The sequence below is a fragment of the Medicago sativa genome, chromosome 6 (genome assembly GCF_051527215.1).
Source record: "Medicago sativa cultivar Bolivia chromosome 6, Bolivia_mono, whole genome shotgun sequence".
Classification (NCBI taxonomy): Eukaryota; Viridiplantae; Streptophyta; class Magnoliopsida; order Fabales; family Fabaceae; genus Medicago; species Medicago sativa.
In genome coordinates this window covers 20,716,809-20,735,401 of record NC_140754.1, presented here as the reverse complement: position 1 = coordinate 20,735,401, position 18,593 = coordinate 20,716,809, and the positions used below count along the sequence as shown (strand labels likewise).

The 18,593-nt window shown below is 31.4% G+C and overlaps 1 non-coding gene and 1 pseudogene across 1 annotated transcript; both read left to right on the top strand.

Annotated features, from left to right (window-relative positions):
- The first annotated feature begins 4,297 nt into the window (after positions 1 to 4,297).
- Positions 4,298 to 5,293, top strand: LOC146913589 (uncharacterized; annotated as a pseudogene).
- A 1,576-nt stretch (positions 5,294 to 6,869) lies between these two features.
- Positions 6,870 to 6,956, top strand: LOC146913588 (small nucleolar RNA snoR109). Its single transcript, XR_015016924.1, has one exon. It is a non-coding gene; the product is annotated as a small nucleolar RNA snoR109 (small nucleolar RNA).
- The last annotated feature ends 11,637 nt before the right edge of the window (positions 6,957 to 18,593 follow it).

The window sequence follows — 18,593 nt, the reverse complement described above, 5'->3', positions numbered from 1 at the left end:
CCATAAACTGTGTGTGGTCTGCCTCTACCAACTAGAAATTTTTTATATGAAAAGATTAATAATTACATCATTCTTAAAAATCTGGTTGGTCTGGATGATACCATCTTTTCCCTTTTGTGTTAGAAAATAGAAACAAATACATAATTTTGCTATTAGGATAAATGAGAAGTCTTTATAATTTACACTTATTTAAAATGTATTTTATTAAGAACACTTATTTAAAATGATAAAATATAATTTTCATTTTTTAGGGGATAACTTTTATGTTTTTATCTTTTATCTAATATTTATTTTTATATTTTTTGATGCATTTTGGTATTTTACTTTTCAAAACGTTATTCCCCTAAAATAAAATAAAATATCATTCAAAACGTTATACTCGTGTTACATATTTCGGTTAATTGAGAGTTGAAATATTTTGCACACGTGACACATGTAACATGTGATTATTTATTTACTTATATGGACGACTTCTTCTCTAAGATTATGAATTTGAATTAAGATTCATAGTTTTCAAAATTTTCATGAAAGCATCATTCACTTAAAGTGAAACTTTTTTTAATAACAAACGTTAGTATGTTAATTGTTATGTTATTTTTTTTTTCAAGATTCAAACCTAGAGTTGTAACTCTTTAACATGAAGCTTTTCCTTAATCCCTTACCACAACCAAATAAGCTATTCATCTCCCTAAAAAAAATATCTTAACGTGAAACTAATTTATTCTTGGTATTTGAAATTAGAGATATTAGTTTCACCTCCTTGACATTATTTAGGCGATTTTTCACCTTAACCATGTCAACACTTCATTTTGTCTGCGGTTTTAGTAAATTTGAATATAAGAGGAATGTTAGCGATACTCACTTTTTAACACACTCTTGAATACAATCAAATTGATTTTAAACTAGTGTATATTAACCTTAACCAAACATATTAGGCAAGTTAAATCATACTTATTTCTAATATGAATAACATTGCTAACAATTTGTGCCAACCCTAATCTTGATGGTTTTGGCTCCAAATTGTTCTAGCCATTAGATGCATCTATGCTAATCTCCACACAAGCATTAAATGTGTTTGTATTCCCCACAAGGTGTGGCTGTATGTCTTACGCTGGGCTCTAGAAAATCAAAATCATTCCAAAGCAAAATCGCATCTCCCTATGTCTTCTTATTCTTTATCTTTCCCCAATTTATTTCCTTATGCACATAGAAAAATCATGTTCAAGCTAACAACCCAAACAATTATCAATTTCTTCTCCCATTGGTATAGCCATGTTACTCTGGATATCTTCTGTTTACATTCATTCCCTCAGTGTCGACCAAATTCTCCATGAAATAAGTTACCCACACTCCCTCTATTTATTATTCAACGCTAACGTCCCCTATAGTTAAACACCGTTAACGCAGAACACACACGTTGCTTGTGCCGAGTTTGAACCTTTTCCTTTATTCTGAGCAACTAGCACTCCAGCCAGCCAAAAAGACCTGAAATACAAGCATCACCTTCAGAATAGGGAGTGTGAGTGATGTTGGTGGTTGTAATTAAACGTTTTCGCACTTCCCGCAGGTATGTATCAATCAAGCACTATCCTTTTCTCATTGAAGCTTCTTTATACGCTTCTCTCTCTCTCTCTCTCTCTCTCTCTCTCTCTCTCTCTCTCGACATAATTTATTTCCATTCATTCTAATTCCAATCATGTTTATTTGTTTTCTTATCGCGTATGTAAGGTGTTTGATTCAAAGCCAAATAGCAGTAATAATTTTCTGCAGACATGGTGCAAGTGAAGGTTTATTGATATTCGGCGAGGGTGGCGGATACGAGTCTGTTAAGCAAAATGTTTCCGACGACGGCGAGTTTTCCGAACTCTACCTCTTCCATGCAGACATTGAGGTTGCGCTTCACAATTCTCTATTTTATTTCTCATTTATTAGGGGATTCTCTTTTGCAGGGGCAGCAAAGAAAATGTATTTTGCTTTCAATTATTATTATTCGAAGTTAAACAAAACAAAATCAAGCCTTAATTTTATATGGACGTAAAATTGAATGTGGTGTTGATTAATGAATGACATGTGCATTTACAACTGAGACAGATGCAGAACAGGGGAAGCTTGATTTTTCATGGAGTGATAAGCATATTCACTCTTCATATCTACAGAGTAAGGTGTTGTGGTAGCTGTTGCTGTCATGGTTGTGTTTTAGTATGATTTTTCTCTTTGAAAGCCTAGGAGATAACCATCACATGTCTAATATTGTTCAGATTTATGGACCAACCTTTTGGTGTGGAAATCATCATGCAACTCCAAATTTTGGTGTTGAGTTGATCGCTCCATCAAACAACACGGTTTTATTTTTCTTTTTGTATATCTAAGAGCAAAAGCATGATGTCTTCATATCATTTAGTTCATTTGATTTTTGTTTTATTTGTGTTTGGTCTCCTTTTATACGTGGTTGTGTATGTAGGTTAACATAAATAATTTTGTTTAACCTTCACTCCTCTTCCAATGCTCTCACAGAATCCATCCATGACAGGCATGTTCCTTTCAATAACCCTTAATTTGTCTCTGTTTTCCCTTTGGTTCAGATAAAACCTTATTCCTGATTTAGTTTACTCAAATGATTCTTAGTCACCACTATGAAACTTCATGTAGGTGTTCCTTTTATTTCTTTGGTCTGTCAATTACCATTGGTTCTTTTTGTTTGGTTGATTTAATTCATTGAATTATGCGGCACAAATTATACTATAAAAGCATGTGAACGTTGTGGAAATTGCAGCCATAAAAAAAATCACTTGAATGTGCTTTGAAACTCTAAGACATATTTAATATGATTTGCATTTATACACACTGGACTATATTATTATTGGGACTTCGTTGAACTGAAACACAATACCAGACGCAAATATACTAAATTATGATGCTTTTATCAATTGTTATGAGATGCTGCAACTAATTTGCTTAACTTAAAGGGTTTTTCTCTTTTGTTGAATAGCATTGTGTCTTAGTCCATGCATTAGATTATATCTCTAATCTTTAAATATGATATTTTCAACAAAGTTCCCACATTTTAATTAAAAGTTTACACAATCACAAATTTTTGTTTGAACTGCGATTTTGAGATTTGTGTTAAATTTGAATGTACAGAGATTGAATATTTGACATTGCAATACTAGGAAAGATCTGCTTGAGTCTTCACTGTGCTTTTCTTCCTTGCTTTGACTATAAGGCGTTCTCACTGGGGTGTTAGTTTAAGCTTGAAAACTCTGTTTTTCAATTGGTACCTCTTAGCTTTTCTCTAGGAAGAGATCCACATAAATGTTCAGGTTCTCAATCTCATAAGATGTTATTTTTGTCAATCGGAAAAGCATGTTTGTTTGTTGCTCTGATTGGTTTGTATACTTACTATTCCCTTACAACTTCTCAAAATGTTAATTTTGTAGCTACTACTGAGTTTTATTAAATTGTGGTCGTAGTTAGTTTGACATTTTCTGAAATTGGTTTGTCAAAGGATGTTTCTATTGTAAGAAATAGGATAGTGTAATTATATCATCAAGGGCTGGTTTGATCATACTAAATTATGAGGGGGGGATGCACTGAGATTATGGACATATATATGCATCACTTAATGATTTTTATGGTGGTTCCTAAAATTGTTTATAAGGCGTTTACTTTAAATTTTATTTTCTTCTCTCTTCTGCCAAATAAAGGGATGAATTTTCTCTATACTTTTTTTTAAATGCATACATTATAGATTTCCTTTGGTTTAAGTTATATGACATTTGAAGGTTGAATGATTGATATGTTGAAAATATGGCTTTGGTTCTCTGTAACTCCGTAATTTAAATGGATTTTATGGAGCATAAAGAAGGGAAATCAGTCTATACAAGGTAAAATTTGCAGTTATTATTCAATTAATTGTGTAATTGTTATACTCAATAGTAAGTCCATACAAGGTAAAACTAAAATGGATTGATTTACTTTCATTCTTTGTTTTGGTTTGTGAAGATAAACGGTCAAATGACCGAAGTTGCAGTAATATACACTGCTGTTATGAGCATTAATTCATCGCGTCTCTGGCGTCATTGTGAGGTATTAACTCTAACTACCAACATGAGACTTTTACATGGTTGTTCAAGTAAATGATGTCGATGAATTAAGAAAATTTGGCGAATGGGTTTTGGGTATTGGTGATGGTGTTGTCGGGGATATATGTGATGATGGAATTAATGTATGTGTTCCCGACGACTTGCTTATTCGTAGTTCAGGTGATCATGTTGAATCAATTGTAGAGTGCATTTACCCTTCTGTTATGAGCATTAATTCATCGCGTCTCTGGCGTCATTGTGAGGTATTAACTCTAACTACCAACATGAGACTTTTACATGGTTGTTCAAGTAAATGATGTTGATGAATTAAGAAAATTTGGCGAATGGGTTTTGGGTATTGGTGATGGTGTTGTCGGGGATATATGTGATGATGGAATTAATGTATGTGTTCCCGACGACTTGCTTATTCGTAGTTCAGGTGATCATGTTGAATCAATTGTAGAGTGCATTTACCCTTCTATTTTGCATAATATGGATGATCCAGAGTTTTTTAGAGATAGAGCAATTTTGACGCCTAAGAATGTGATTGTGGATGAAATTAAACAACTATGTTATGTCTTTGATACCTGGTGAAGAAAGGATATATTTGAGTTGTGATTCACCTTGCCCCAGTAGTACTGTTGCTAATAGGCCTGATGATGTTCACACACCAGAATTCTTGAACACGATTAGTGCATATGGTCTTCCAAACCACAAGATCACATTGAAGGTAGGAGTTCCTGTTATGCTACTGAAGAACTTGGACATAACTGCTAACTTATACAACGGAACACGCTTAATAATAACAAGAATGTGGAGATATGTTTTAGAAGGAAGTGTGGCCTCAGGAAGCAACATTGGGGACAAGGTGTATGTGCCTAGATTATCATTGCAACCTTCAGACACCAGAATTCCCCTTCAAGTTCCAACGTAGGCAGTTTCCTATTACCGTTTGTTTTGCAATGACCATTAACAAAAGGCAAGGGCAATCATTAAAACAAGTTGGCATCTACCTACCACAATCTGTATTCTCTCACGGCCAATTATATGTCGCAGTTTCTAGGGTAACATCAAGGAAATGTTTGAAAATACTCATAACTGATGAAAATGGTGATTGCATTGATAACACAACCAATGTCGTATACAAGGAAGTATTTTAGAATGTATGAACTTCTACATACAATATAAGAATCATTGAGCTTATTTTGTAATTGATTTTATCTAACATTTTCATTTATTGTATTTTCATATTATGCTTAATTTTATTTGTTACTATATAAGACTGGCTTGAAACTATTTACCAACATGTACACATTTTATGTGTTATATTCTACTATATTTTAATCCACACTATAAATGCCCGTGCGTCAGCACGGGAAGGGGATCTAGTATTATTGAATCTTAATATATAATATGAAGGTTCACAATGCATAGCTAATGTGAAAACCCTAAACCTAATTCAAATCTCACAATTACCTTTGTGTCCCTCACTTTAATTTCTTTTTCATTTTCCAAAAACGTTACTTTATCTGTGTCATCTCTTTTTTTTCAACTTCAATACACCATTTTTTTTTCATTGTTTCATCTCCCTCTCTCTCAATTCTCTGTTCACTATCACCATTCATTATCCACACCATCAGTGCAGTAACCAAACAATAAGTTATCACGCCGTATCCATCTGTCATCACTAACCAACCGTCACAGTCGTCACCGTTAACAAACCATCGCCGCGGTCAACTTTCATCACGTCATTACCATCACCGCCATGACAATGACTCTGTCGCCGGCAGTCCCCTCGATCCTCTCCAGCGATCTCATCCTTGAGGTACTTTCGTTTTTTCCTATAAGATCTTTTCTTCGATTCAGGTATGTAAGTAAGTGTTGGAAAACCCTAATTTCTGACCCCACCTTTGTGAAATTGCATCACCAGAAATCACAAACACAAACACGAAATTCACCCTTCCCACTGCAGGTTGAAGAATTCAGGTGGTGGTTGCGGTTATGAAAACAGACCAATGCCTCTTCTACTGCTATCATCTATATTTAAGTTTTTTTTTTTTAGCTTTCATTTGTTACAACTATTGTTTTGTCTGTGATTCTTTATCTTTTATGGTATTAGATGATTTGCTGTGAAATTGAGAGTAACTGAATCATTGAGGAATTAAATAACTTCAAATTATGTTGTCCGTATGAAAGAAACTAATAGAAGGTATGTATGTTCTCTCTAATCTGTTTCTCTAATCATGGTTGTGTGATATCCGGTGTTCATTCTTTTGCAAATAAATTTCATGTAGCATCTGATTCAGTTAACTCTCTATTTTGATTGTGTCTTCTTTGGTTTTTTCAATTTTCAAACTTCCTTGAGATGGATTAGACATGAGAATGTTGTGATTGTTAATCTTTTATTGTTTATTTGATAAAATTTTGTCTACACATTTTGCAGATGGGGAACAATTGTTTCATTGTGCTTATAAAAAAGTTGTTTCATTGTGATTATAGTAGAACGTCCTAAAACTACTATTACTTAATTCATATATTGCATTTACCCATGTCTGTTGTCATGTCCAGTAGAAAGAATGGAGTTTATCCTGTTAGGTTAGTTTGTTTATTTATTTTTTCATTACTTCTGACACTACTTAATTGAACATTTATAATTTTGTTATCTAATGACATAAACCTTTTGATTGTTCTTAACTTCTTTTTTAATTCTTACCTTTTGATGTTCTAAACTTTTTAATTTGTAGGTTCTAATGAAGGTCCACACAGTTAATCTTGAATGTGTCATTGTGGCTATAGCTATATTAAATCGAAGAAGCTAACTGGCCGGTTATTGTGATTCTGTCGATAAATCTGCTTACCGAGTTTCTCACATTTTTTCTAAGTTTCTTTCAATTAAAAAAAAAAAGGTCCACACAGTTATAGTTACTTGAATCTAAAGAGAAAAAGAGCACGAGTATTGAAAGGTCCACATTTAGTTACTTGAATCTGAAGAGAAAAAGAGCACAAGTATTGAAAGGCCCACATTTAGTTACTTGAATCTGAAGAGAAAAAGAGCACAAGTATTGAAAGGTCCACATTTGCTTTCAATTGATTTTTATCTCTTATTTTTTTACATGATTTTGGTGATTTTTGCATTTGGTTGTTTTTTCTTTAGATGGATTCTGATTCTTATTCTTCTATCTTTAATTTTGCTTTTGCTTGGTTTGCTGATATATTGTTTCAAATGTGGCTGCTAAAGTGATTCCTGAAACTGGAAATGCAATGCTATGTAAATTTATTTAACTCTGTGATTTAAATTTTAAGAGAACAACACATTTCAAAAATATCTCAAATGCATTTTATTTTAAAGGTTTTAATGTTCTTTTTTAGTTTGTTTCAATTAAATACTCACTAAGTATAACTTTCTTAGTCATTTCTTTGTTATTTTCCAGAAATTAGTTGCTCAAATTTTCAGAGAAGCCTAATGAAAAGTTTAAGTAGAGCACAAATCTATGTACCCTTCTTTGATTATTGTTGCTCCTACAACAGCCACGCAATGTGTTATATTGAGAGGTTCAAGCGACAATTGTGGTAAAGGGGCATTCGATTGCAATATGGTATGGTAATGTCTTCTGACTGAATGTGTAAGTAGGATCCTGTTAATAGTTTTTGGGCCTTCTGTGCTGCTGTTTTGGTCTGTTATGACAACATTGTGTGGCTGTGCTATTTTGGTGCGGTTTTGTGGTGCCCACAAAGAGTGTTCAAGTTCAAGACTCATCATCACCCATGGTAGATCTAAGAGCTTCAACTTCATGTGGCACGAAAAGCAGACATGATGATGATGATGATGGTGAATTGAAGCAGACATGAGTATTGAAAATGTTGATTCAACTGCAGCAGCTGCTGCTGAATATGGGTACATGGGACCATTGTCAAATGTTCTTTCATTCCTGTGTCTCTAAGCCCATCTTCAAAATCTAAATATGCTTCACTGCAGGTATGGACTCCCAGATTTTGCAGGTGAATTTTTTTTAATAGCTTTTATTGTTTTATTTCTTTTGTTAGCCTTATTTGTGTTTTATCAACTTACAATCACCTATTCAGCCTTTGCACTTGCTGGTTCCTCCAAACTATCCTAATTGTTCTCCCATATTCATAGACAAGTTTCCATTTGAATCTCGGTGAGATAATGGAACATTTTATCCCCACATGCTTTAATTTTGTTAATTTCAGATCCAAATTTTTTTGTATTTTGTCTTCCAAATAGTGGCAATCTACACAATGCATGTATCACTTTTCACCCTCACCTTTAAATTTGCTGAGAAATGTTTCTAATGCATGGTGTTATTATATACATTATGGCAGTAAGGGGAAAAATAAATGTTGTTGTTATTTTTTGTAATGTTTCTTACGCATGTTTTCGAAGTTAAGTAGTCTAGTGGCAAGAAATTCATTTATAAGATGAATAAATGAGAATCCGTGTACGAACCGCAACCTGACCCCTGCATATTATATGCAAAGTCTTTACCAATTGAACTATGCTCCAAAGGACGATGTTTTTCTTTATTTTGTCATAATGTAGTTAATTTTGTATTGAAGAAAGAAATTATGAGTGATTTTATAAAAATTATCCCTTATATTTCTTTTTGGCAAGTAACCTAGTGACTATAATTCACTTTTTAGTATCAATAAATGGGGTGTCTGCAATTCAAACCCTGACCCTGCATATAACAATGCATTATCCCGGACTACGGAGCTATGCTCACGGGGACAAAATTATCCCTTATAAATGACATGGAAAAAAAGATTAAAATAATTGAAAAAAGATAGAGTAAAAAATGGCAGGAAAAGAAACATTCATGATGCATTCGTATTGTAACGTGACTTATATAAAAACACAGTTTTTTTTTTTTTTTTTTTTTTTTTTGCAAATTGACGTATTATAAAATACGGAGGAGTAGAACGTTTGAAATTTTTATGAGATTATTTATGAAAAAAATCAGTTATTTAATAGATAATAAATACATATCGCAAAAATGCAAGATGGGTTAAAATTTACATTCGGATTATATTTCTAACATATATAATATTTATTCTCACATGACATTCATGAATTATACAATTATATTTAATACATGAAGAAGAGGAAAGATATGTATTATTTGCAAGATATATTGGTGGTTTAGTGCATACAATTCATTATGTTATTTGTAATTGAAATGGATGAGTCTAAAATTCATATTTAATACATGAAGAATAGTATATATTCTTTGTAAAATATATTGGTGGTTGGTGCAAATAGTGTGTGTTGTTGTTTGTGGTTGAAATGCATGACTCCAAAAGAAAATGATTTTAGCTGATTTATCTAATATTCATAATTGTTCTTTTAATTGAAGATTAATGATATTTTAATTTTTTTATTTAATTAATAAAACATGCACTCAACAAGGTTTGATATAGGTTTCTAAAATGATTTTCATTGTTAATTGATTCAAGCAGTTTATGAATTATTTTAGAACAACATTAATGTTGTCATGACTAGTTTACTAGAAGGATCTAAATTTTTTACTCTCTATGTCATTCCATATCAACACAAAAAAATTTAGTTGTTTACTAAGACCGAAACTTTGTCAGTTTTTGGTAAAATAATTTGTGTTGTTTGTTGTAATGTTTCTTACCCATGTTTTTTTGGTCAAGTAGCCTAGTAGCTAGAAATTGATGTTGTTGGTTGTAATGTTTCGTACGTATATTAAATGTAATGTATACTTGTTATGTCACCTAATTTTCTCATACTCTCTGATTCCTAATTGTAATCATAATTAGCAATATGTTTGTTTTTGCATGTTGCCTGTAAATATTCCAAATGCATCTCTGATCTCTCTTTTGTTAGTAATTTTATCGACTAAGTTAACAAATAAAAAACACATAAGAGGACGGAATTGATTGCAAAAAAACCATATTAGAAAACCAAAATGACCAACAAAATTTTTACCTGTTGATCTTTTAGTAATTTTGATTCATTTATGGATTAGAGTGACAACGTCTCGCACATTGTTTATCCAAAGATTAAAACACAACAGTGACTCGGAAAGTTACATAATTCTTTTTCATGTCAACAACTTAGCTAGCTACAACCCACTAAGAAAACCATTTTAACATTTTTTTCATGTTTCTATGTTGACTTTTTAGAAGGAAAAAAAAAGTGAATATTTGATTCAGGAATTGACATTTTAATAATTAGATAGATTTATTGGCGAAATTTTGCATTTTTTGGTCAAGATTTTGCATTTCATCCTTATGCCAAATAGGTTTTCAGCACAATAACATATTTGTTATTTATGCAGCTAGAAATTATGACATAAACTGGGTAAATTCTAAGATATTTTAATTAGAGCTTGATAGGGTACCGGTATCCTCTATGCAAAATTTGTTTGACATTTTAAAATTATTTTAAAATAAACTATTATAAAAAAAATGACATAACATTTATTGATTGGATAAGGTACATACTCAATCAAACTAAATGGTAGGTTGTGTTTACCCATAAACTGTGTGTGGTCTGCCTCTACCAACTATAATTTTTTTATATGAAAAGATTAATAATTACATCATTCTTTTTTTTAAGGGAATAATTACATCATTCTTAAAATGATTTTTTTAAGAACACTTATTTAAAATGATTTTTTTAAGAACACTTATTTAAAATGATAAAATATAACTTTCATTTTTTTAGGGGATAACTTTTATGTTTTTATCTTTTATCTAATATTTGTTTTTATATTTTTCGATGCATTTTGGTATTTTACTTTTCAAAACGTTATTCCCCTTAAATAAAATAAAAAATCATTCAAAACGTTATACTCGTGTTACGTATTTCGGTTAATTGAGAGTTGAATATTTTGCACACGTGACACATGTAACATGTGATTATTTATTTACTTACGTGGATGACTTCTTCTCTAAGATTATGAATTTGAATTAAGATTCATAGTTTTCAAAATTTTCATGAAAACATCATTAACTTAAAGTGAAACTTTTTGTTATGACAAATGTTAGTATGTTAATTGTTATGTTATTGTTTTTTTTAAGGATTCAAACCTAGAGTTGTAACTCCTTGACACGAAACTTTTCCTTAATCCCTTACCACAACCAAATAAGCTATTCATCCCCCTAAAAAAAATATCTTAACGTGAAACTAATTTATTCTTGGTATTTGAAATTAGAGATATCAGTTTCACCTTCTGGTATTTAGGCGATTTTTCACCTTAACTATGTCAACACTTCATTTTGTCAGCAGTTTTAGTAAATTTGAATACAAGAAGAATGCTAGCAACACTCACTTTTTAACACTCTTTTTTTTTTGACAAATTAACACACTCTTAAATACAATCAAATTGATTTTAAACTAGTGTATATTAACCTTAACCAAACATATTAGGCAAGTTAAATATTATTGAATAGAATGAAATCTCACACTTAATATATTCGTTAAAAAACTAAAATTTTCAAACTAATATTAAATATTCATCTAAAAAATCGATTCGGTAATAATACCTCAAATATAGTCCATTGCTATTGTCCCCCTCTTTAAGTGATTGTCTTTCTTTAGAGTAAGTATTAACCATACTATTTTTCATTTTACCATCACACCAATTGTAAATTTAAAGTCTTACAAGCGAAGGAACGTCCGAAGAGTTGAATAGATTCTTAGAAGGGAACCATTCCAATCACTTGTAAAAATCCATACAAATCATCAAACCATCCTCCACAAAATGATTTAAGTCTGCAATTAGGGTGATGGTAATTCAAGAGGGTGTGTAATTTAAGGGATAAGTAATCCAAGGTGTGGTCTACTAAATTGACCTTAGTCCGACAATATATAAGCTTCAACAAACATATTAGAGATGTGTAAAAGAGCTCACGGCCAAGACAAAAAAGAGGAAGTGTTTTATTTCACAATATGTCATGGATCCTTAAGATTTTCTTTGCCCATTTCAAAACTCTCAAGTTAACATACAAAAAATCAAACACAAGATCATTTCATCTTAAAAGTAAGGATCACGTCTCGGTCTCAACATAATTTTAGAACATAAATTTTGAACCTTCAAACATAGAATTTGAAAATTAAACAGAAGATAGATACTTTAACACAAGGATTAATTTTCTAACATAACTTTTGATCATGAACTTAAAATAAACTTGAACATAAATATAAAGCTTGAACATTTTTTTGAAAGAAAATATAAAGCTTAAGCATAAATAAATTGCATGAACATAAATATGAAATTTTGACCATAAGTAAAATGCTTGAATATAAATATGGAACTTGAAAATAAATTAAAGTGATTATACGCATGTATTTGAACACAAATAAAGAGCTTGGGCATAAACATAAAACAATAACATAAAGTTGGGGTCACAAAGCATGAAGCTTCAAGCATTTGAAGAGTTTGAATTTTACCATACAATAACATTTAAATTTAAATTTCTAACTTTACTCTTGAACATTAAACGCCAAGTTTGGGATTTAAGTCATAAAAAATGATACTTTATGAAGAGATAGGAGCTCTTGTTGAATATAAGACTTGTTGAATGTAAACATAAGACTTGTTGAATATAACATAAACATTGAGCACAGCTAAATGCTTAAAAATATAAATATAGATATAACTTGAACCAAAAATAAATACATGAACTTAAATAAAAGCCTAAAAACAAATATCGAACTTAAACAACAACAAAAAAAAGTGTTCGAACTTAAAGAAAAAATTGAACATAAATATAGAACTTGAATAACAAATTAATGCTTGAACTTAAATCAAAAGCTTGAATATAAATATAGTACTTAAACTTAACCAAAAAAAAAAAAAGACAGCTAGAAATAGAAATAACAAGAGATAAGAAGGATTGAAAAAATTGAAGTTCTTCACCAACTCACGCTAATTTGGCCAAGTAAGAGGGAGAAAGGAGAGGAAGAAAACTCACAAACATAAATTTCTCTCTAAAATCTTCTAAGTGACATACAAATTGGGAGGAATGAGAGAGTATTTATAGAGGAAGAGAGGAATTGTCTTGGTTCTTATGTAACTAGGTTCATTTTGAGGGTTTAGTTGGTCAATTTCTCTTATTTGTACTAGCTAGTAGCTAAATGTCCACATCTCATTTTCCTTACATAAAGCATTTATGTTTTCATTTCTTCTTTTGTCGATAATGACTAGTTCATTCAACAATGTAATTTGACTCATTAACGGTAAATAATTTATTGATCTTGTGAATGAAATTTTTTTGACAATTGTTTTTTGAATAAAACATTCGTGTTGGGAAAAACTTTCACACAAATATTTTCTTTATAGAAAAGTATTAACATAGTCAAATTCTATCTAATAATATTAGTACAAGCTATGATTCGATTTTAATTGAATTCTGAGTTCATTTTTATTTTTATTCTATAATTAGACCCATTAACCTCCTTATCATCTAAGCTTAGTCCCTATAGATAAGTTCTATTAGTGTATTCTATCTATTACTTAGCTTGTTCTACAATTTGTAGGTTAAACTCACAAAAATTCAGGATTTTTTCAATAATCAAAAATAAATTAGCATGTAGACTTTTTAGCAGCACACAAACTCAATCATCAACAAAATGAAAACAATAGACATTGATGAGGAGTGTGAACATACAATCAAACAATAAGGAGTAAGACAGACTTTAAATTATTAATTAATAGTGCTAATAAGGTAATAAACTAAAAACATGTTTGGTTTTAAATTGTTTAACTTCGACTTAGATAATTCTATCAAAGCCACTTAATAACAAAGTAAAATCTTGATGGATTATTCAAAGCCAAATAACCACTTATTTCCCCTTTCAAAGAAACAAAAATGTGATTTGCAAAACTCTCCCAAAATCTTGATCAGAATGCGAAACTAAACTGTCCCAAAAAATTTACACCCAAATAGTGAAAGGAACAAAATGAGATTTCTCAATACAAATTTCCTCAAAACTTTGCAAATACAAAAATATAAGGTTAGCTTCTATTTTCAATGGTTCAATGGGAGCAAGTTAGAAATACTAAACAAAAACATCAAGGCAGAAATGCGCATGGCGTGAATACATTAAAACTAATCATATCATATGAGGGCTACAATAATCCTAAGTTAATTATTTGTCGCGAGAGGGGATGTGCGCCTTCCAAACTTTGCAAGGTTAATCTCTCGTCATTACTCCATCTACACAATCGCTTTCAGACGCACATTCCAAACATTGCATGGTTAATCGACAACGCATTGTTTTTCCACTTGTTTCAACAACTCTCAGCGTCTCGAGGAGGGCATCTTAATAGGAGGAAATTGGAACTGCTCTATCTATGAGACCAATACCATTTTCCCATTTTCCATTAGATTTCTAAACTCTGGTTTTTTAATCCAATAAATACTAATGAGAAGCTGGTTTTGGTAATATTTGATCGTTTAACCTGTGTTCATGTGGATCAATTAAAGAAATGAATAATTTATTTGAAAGATTTCTTTAAAAACGAATGATCTTAGTTCAGTGATTCATCTATCTGTAGTCTGGACGATTAGATAGTTTGTGTTGGATTTTACAAAATTGAGTTAAATGATTCATATGTGAGTTCGTTACCATAAAAGGGGTTTTGATTAAGTTTAAGCAAATTGATTTGTCTGGAAAAATTGAAAACATGGAAGAAAGCAACAACAATGACTCAACTTGACTCATTTACAACCCTAATTCAAACTAATCATATTATCATAAAAGGTCGGCGACAATACTCTAAGTTAAATGAAATGAAACTAAATTTAGGCCACACTTGTCGATTTCTCTAATCCATATTCCAGAAAATAAAACTAAAGCATGTTATATTTACACAAACAATAATCTTGAAATCAAAATCAAAAATCTTGAATAAAACATCTCCATTACACACGATCAATGAGAATTGAAACTAGCATATTTAGCTACATGGACAAAACAATATAATCTTTGGAAATAGAATTGATAGTATCATCTTAGGATCTGCTCGCTAACTTGCTTGTATCTCAAAACAACTCTTTCACCATAAATCACTGACTCTCTGTATAATATCCCGCTTAACAACACTGTCATCTGTCGTTTATCTGTCGCTTAAAATGGGTATTGCCCACCAAAATTTGTTTTAAGAGAATTATTCCACAACATTCCACATAATTCCAATTTCCTTCTCTCACTAAAATATCACAACATCTTTCCCCTTTCCCTCTCTAAAACTATCGGCTCTCTCCTCTTCACTATTCATCATCCTCTTCAAATTTTCAAATCTCCCAAAATCACTCCAAATGTCATGATTCAAGCTTAGTAGTGGTGATATTACAAGTGTATAGCAAGAATCACAAGCAAAATTCATTCCTCCCTCTCATTTGAAGCTAGCCTCCCCCTTTCCTCATATCTACAATCCTTCAATTTTGTCTCCAAATCCATGCGAAATTGTTAGAAATCATGTTTTAAGGGATACCCCTTAAAACAAGTGATAAGTGTAAAAAATTCCTTCCCTTCCTACTCCTTGAGGAGGCCGCCCCTTACCCTCATTTTTGGGAAAAATTGCTCTTTGTGAATGTGTGCCAAATTCATGCTTTTAATGTGTTTAAAATGTTATGGGTATTGTGGTTTTAACATGTTTGATGATTGTAGGAGCAATTGGAGAAGGAAAGGATTTAGCTAGTGGCTTGGAGTTGAAGGAACGTATAGCCGAAATGTATTATTATGACCTCTAATCACATACTACCATATTGCATAATTATTTGTGTAAAAGAATGTTTAGAATAAATTGGCCATGAATAAGAGTTATGGGTAGAACACTAACTCGGTTAAATGACATTATGGAGGCATAGTCCTTGTGATTATATTCCAAGTTAAGAGACGAGAACTTAAGTCTCTTTATTAGTTCATGACTTTTAAATAATTCATTAGCAGTGGCTTTTGCTATCCTCGCCAGTTAGGATACAAAATGTTTCCGCCAGTTGGAACGGGCACTATCCGTAAGGATGACCCCACAACAATAAGAGGAGTCCGGTATTCCCGTCAGTTGGATTCCTGTCAGTTGGAAATATATACCGGTTAGCAGTGGAATAAATTCCGGGGTTATTCCACCTGGTTTTATTCCGTAAAATCAACTCGGATAATTATATTGTTCAACGCTAACTTACTAACACAATTGATAGTTATTGAGATTAAATATTCAGTTATGTTAAGACTACAGAGTTACAGGTTAATGATGTATAAACCTCAAAGAGGTTGATTTTAGACAAAGGGTAGTCATAGGTATCCCCAAAGATTTCCTGCAGCCTAAGATAGGTGGAGCTCACTGAGACATTATGTCTCATCCCATTCCATTTTATTTTTTTTCAGGTGCGCAGACATCTCGCAGGAAAGGTAAAGAGAAGGCTATAGATTGAGTTTGAGCTTCCATGTTGGTGTATATATGTATATATATATTCTCTGGATGTGTTTTAGTGTGGTTCAGTTCCTAGACATTATGTTGGACTATGTTTCAGTTATGTATAATATTACGTACTCGTCAGTTAGTACTAATATTATCCGGTTATTACGTATATTGTACTTACTCTGGTGTATTTTGACAAGGAATTCCTGAGACATATGTATATTATCAGTTTGTCATATATAATTTATGTATTGTAAATTAATGTATCCGGTATAAAATTTTAACGCTCTGTAAAAATTCTAGATACTTTATAAGGGCGTTACACTCTGTCCATGTCCACTGCATTTTGCGGCAAGGCATTCTGGTTTATATGTAAGATTGAGGACTTTTTGGTTTTTAGTTGTTTTCAACCCAATCCACGGTCCAATCTTTGTTAATTCTTCGATGAAAGAGGTTCACTTGTCTTTTTTTTGCATCTCTGAAAATCTCAGATGAGTTGCTCGAGTCTATTGCAAGTGAATATCGACCTTCCTTTGACAATGCGAGTGGTAGCCTTAATTTTAGGATGCATTTTTGGAATTTGTGTTGGATGAATGATAAATGTATGAATTATGGATGATCGAAATATTTGAGTTTGATGGATGAATGTATCTTGGATATATGGAAAATTTGAGTATCGTTAGTTATACAAAGTTGCTTGAAAAACATAGAGCATGAAAAACAAAATATAGAATACAAAGTTCTATGAAATATATGAGTATACATGATGTATGCATGAAATACAAGTTTATGAGAATATGAATTTTTTTTTGTTTCTATATTGTCCAAACAAACTGATCCAAACCAACTAACCCGGTTTGTTTGGTTCGGTTCCATTTTTGAAATACAGTAAAAATCTAACTAAACCGTTGAAGATTTCATCGGTTCAAATATTTTTTGATTGAAGATTGATCTAAACTGAACCGTTACACCCTTAGATGAGTTCCCGATAAGTATCTAAGTATTTGTGGAACTCTCCCTTAAAGGTCAGCTTTTAAAGTGGAAGAGTCAAACCACTTTAATACTTGTTGGTGTTGGATGATAATATACATTGCTTAGAATTTCATACTACTTGTTGATATTATTTCAATCAACCCCTGTTCTACCCACATCATGTTCAAAGTTCATTTTAGCGATGTACAACTACGATGCAAAACTCAAGCAAGATACATCCAGAAGCCAACTTGATGTAACACAAGAGAGTTCATGCCATGTCCAACAAATAGAGATACCATCAATGCCCTCTTCATTTTTCTTATCTACGAATCCTCTCTCCTTTGTTTTTTCATTAAATTTGGTAGGAAATATGGAGAATAATAGACCCCCATAAAAAATGGAGAATAACAATGAGATGGAATCACACACACTGAAAGCCATTTTTCTATTACCAACCGGTTTATGTTAGGAGCTTTTGCGGTACATATAATTTTTTAAATCAATAAATTAACGATCATTCTTTCTGAATCAAATAGTTATTTGTTAATTTTTATATTCAAGGAAAGATTATTTGTTTGGAGCTTTTGCGGTACATTCACATATGGAACGGATTTAATATATTTGTTTTTTAAAGTAATATATTAACGATCACTTTTTTGAATCAAATAGTTATTTATCAATTTTTATATTCTAAGAAATATCATTTAATAAGAAAAAAAACACCATTTCATTATTTATAAGCATTAATTATACTAAATGTTTGCATTTTATAGTAAGATATAATCAATATTCACTTTATATGATTAATAAAAATTCGGAAAAACAAATTAAATTTTATTTTGCTCACACTTTTGAGAAATATTATTTTGTCATTATATTTTTTTAAATGATACAAATTCTAGTACATAACAAAATGCTGAGTGAATCATCCAAATTCTCACATATTATAAATATAAAATATTTATCACTATTTAGCTGTGAGTAATTTTTGTTGATGAACTTCTATTTATAAGATAGATTCTTTTTCTGCTGACCAAATTTTATCCACACACAAGAATCCATGATTAAATGATTACCTTGGACCTAGGGCTGGCAATGAACCGAACCAACTCGATTAAAG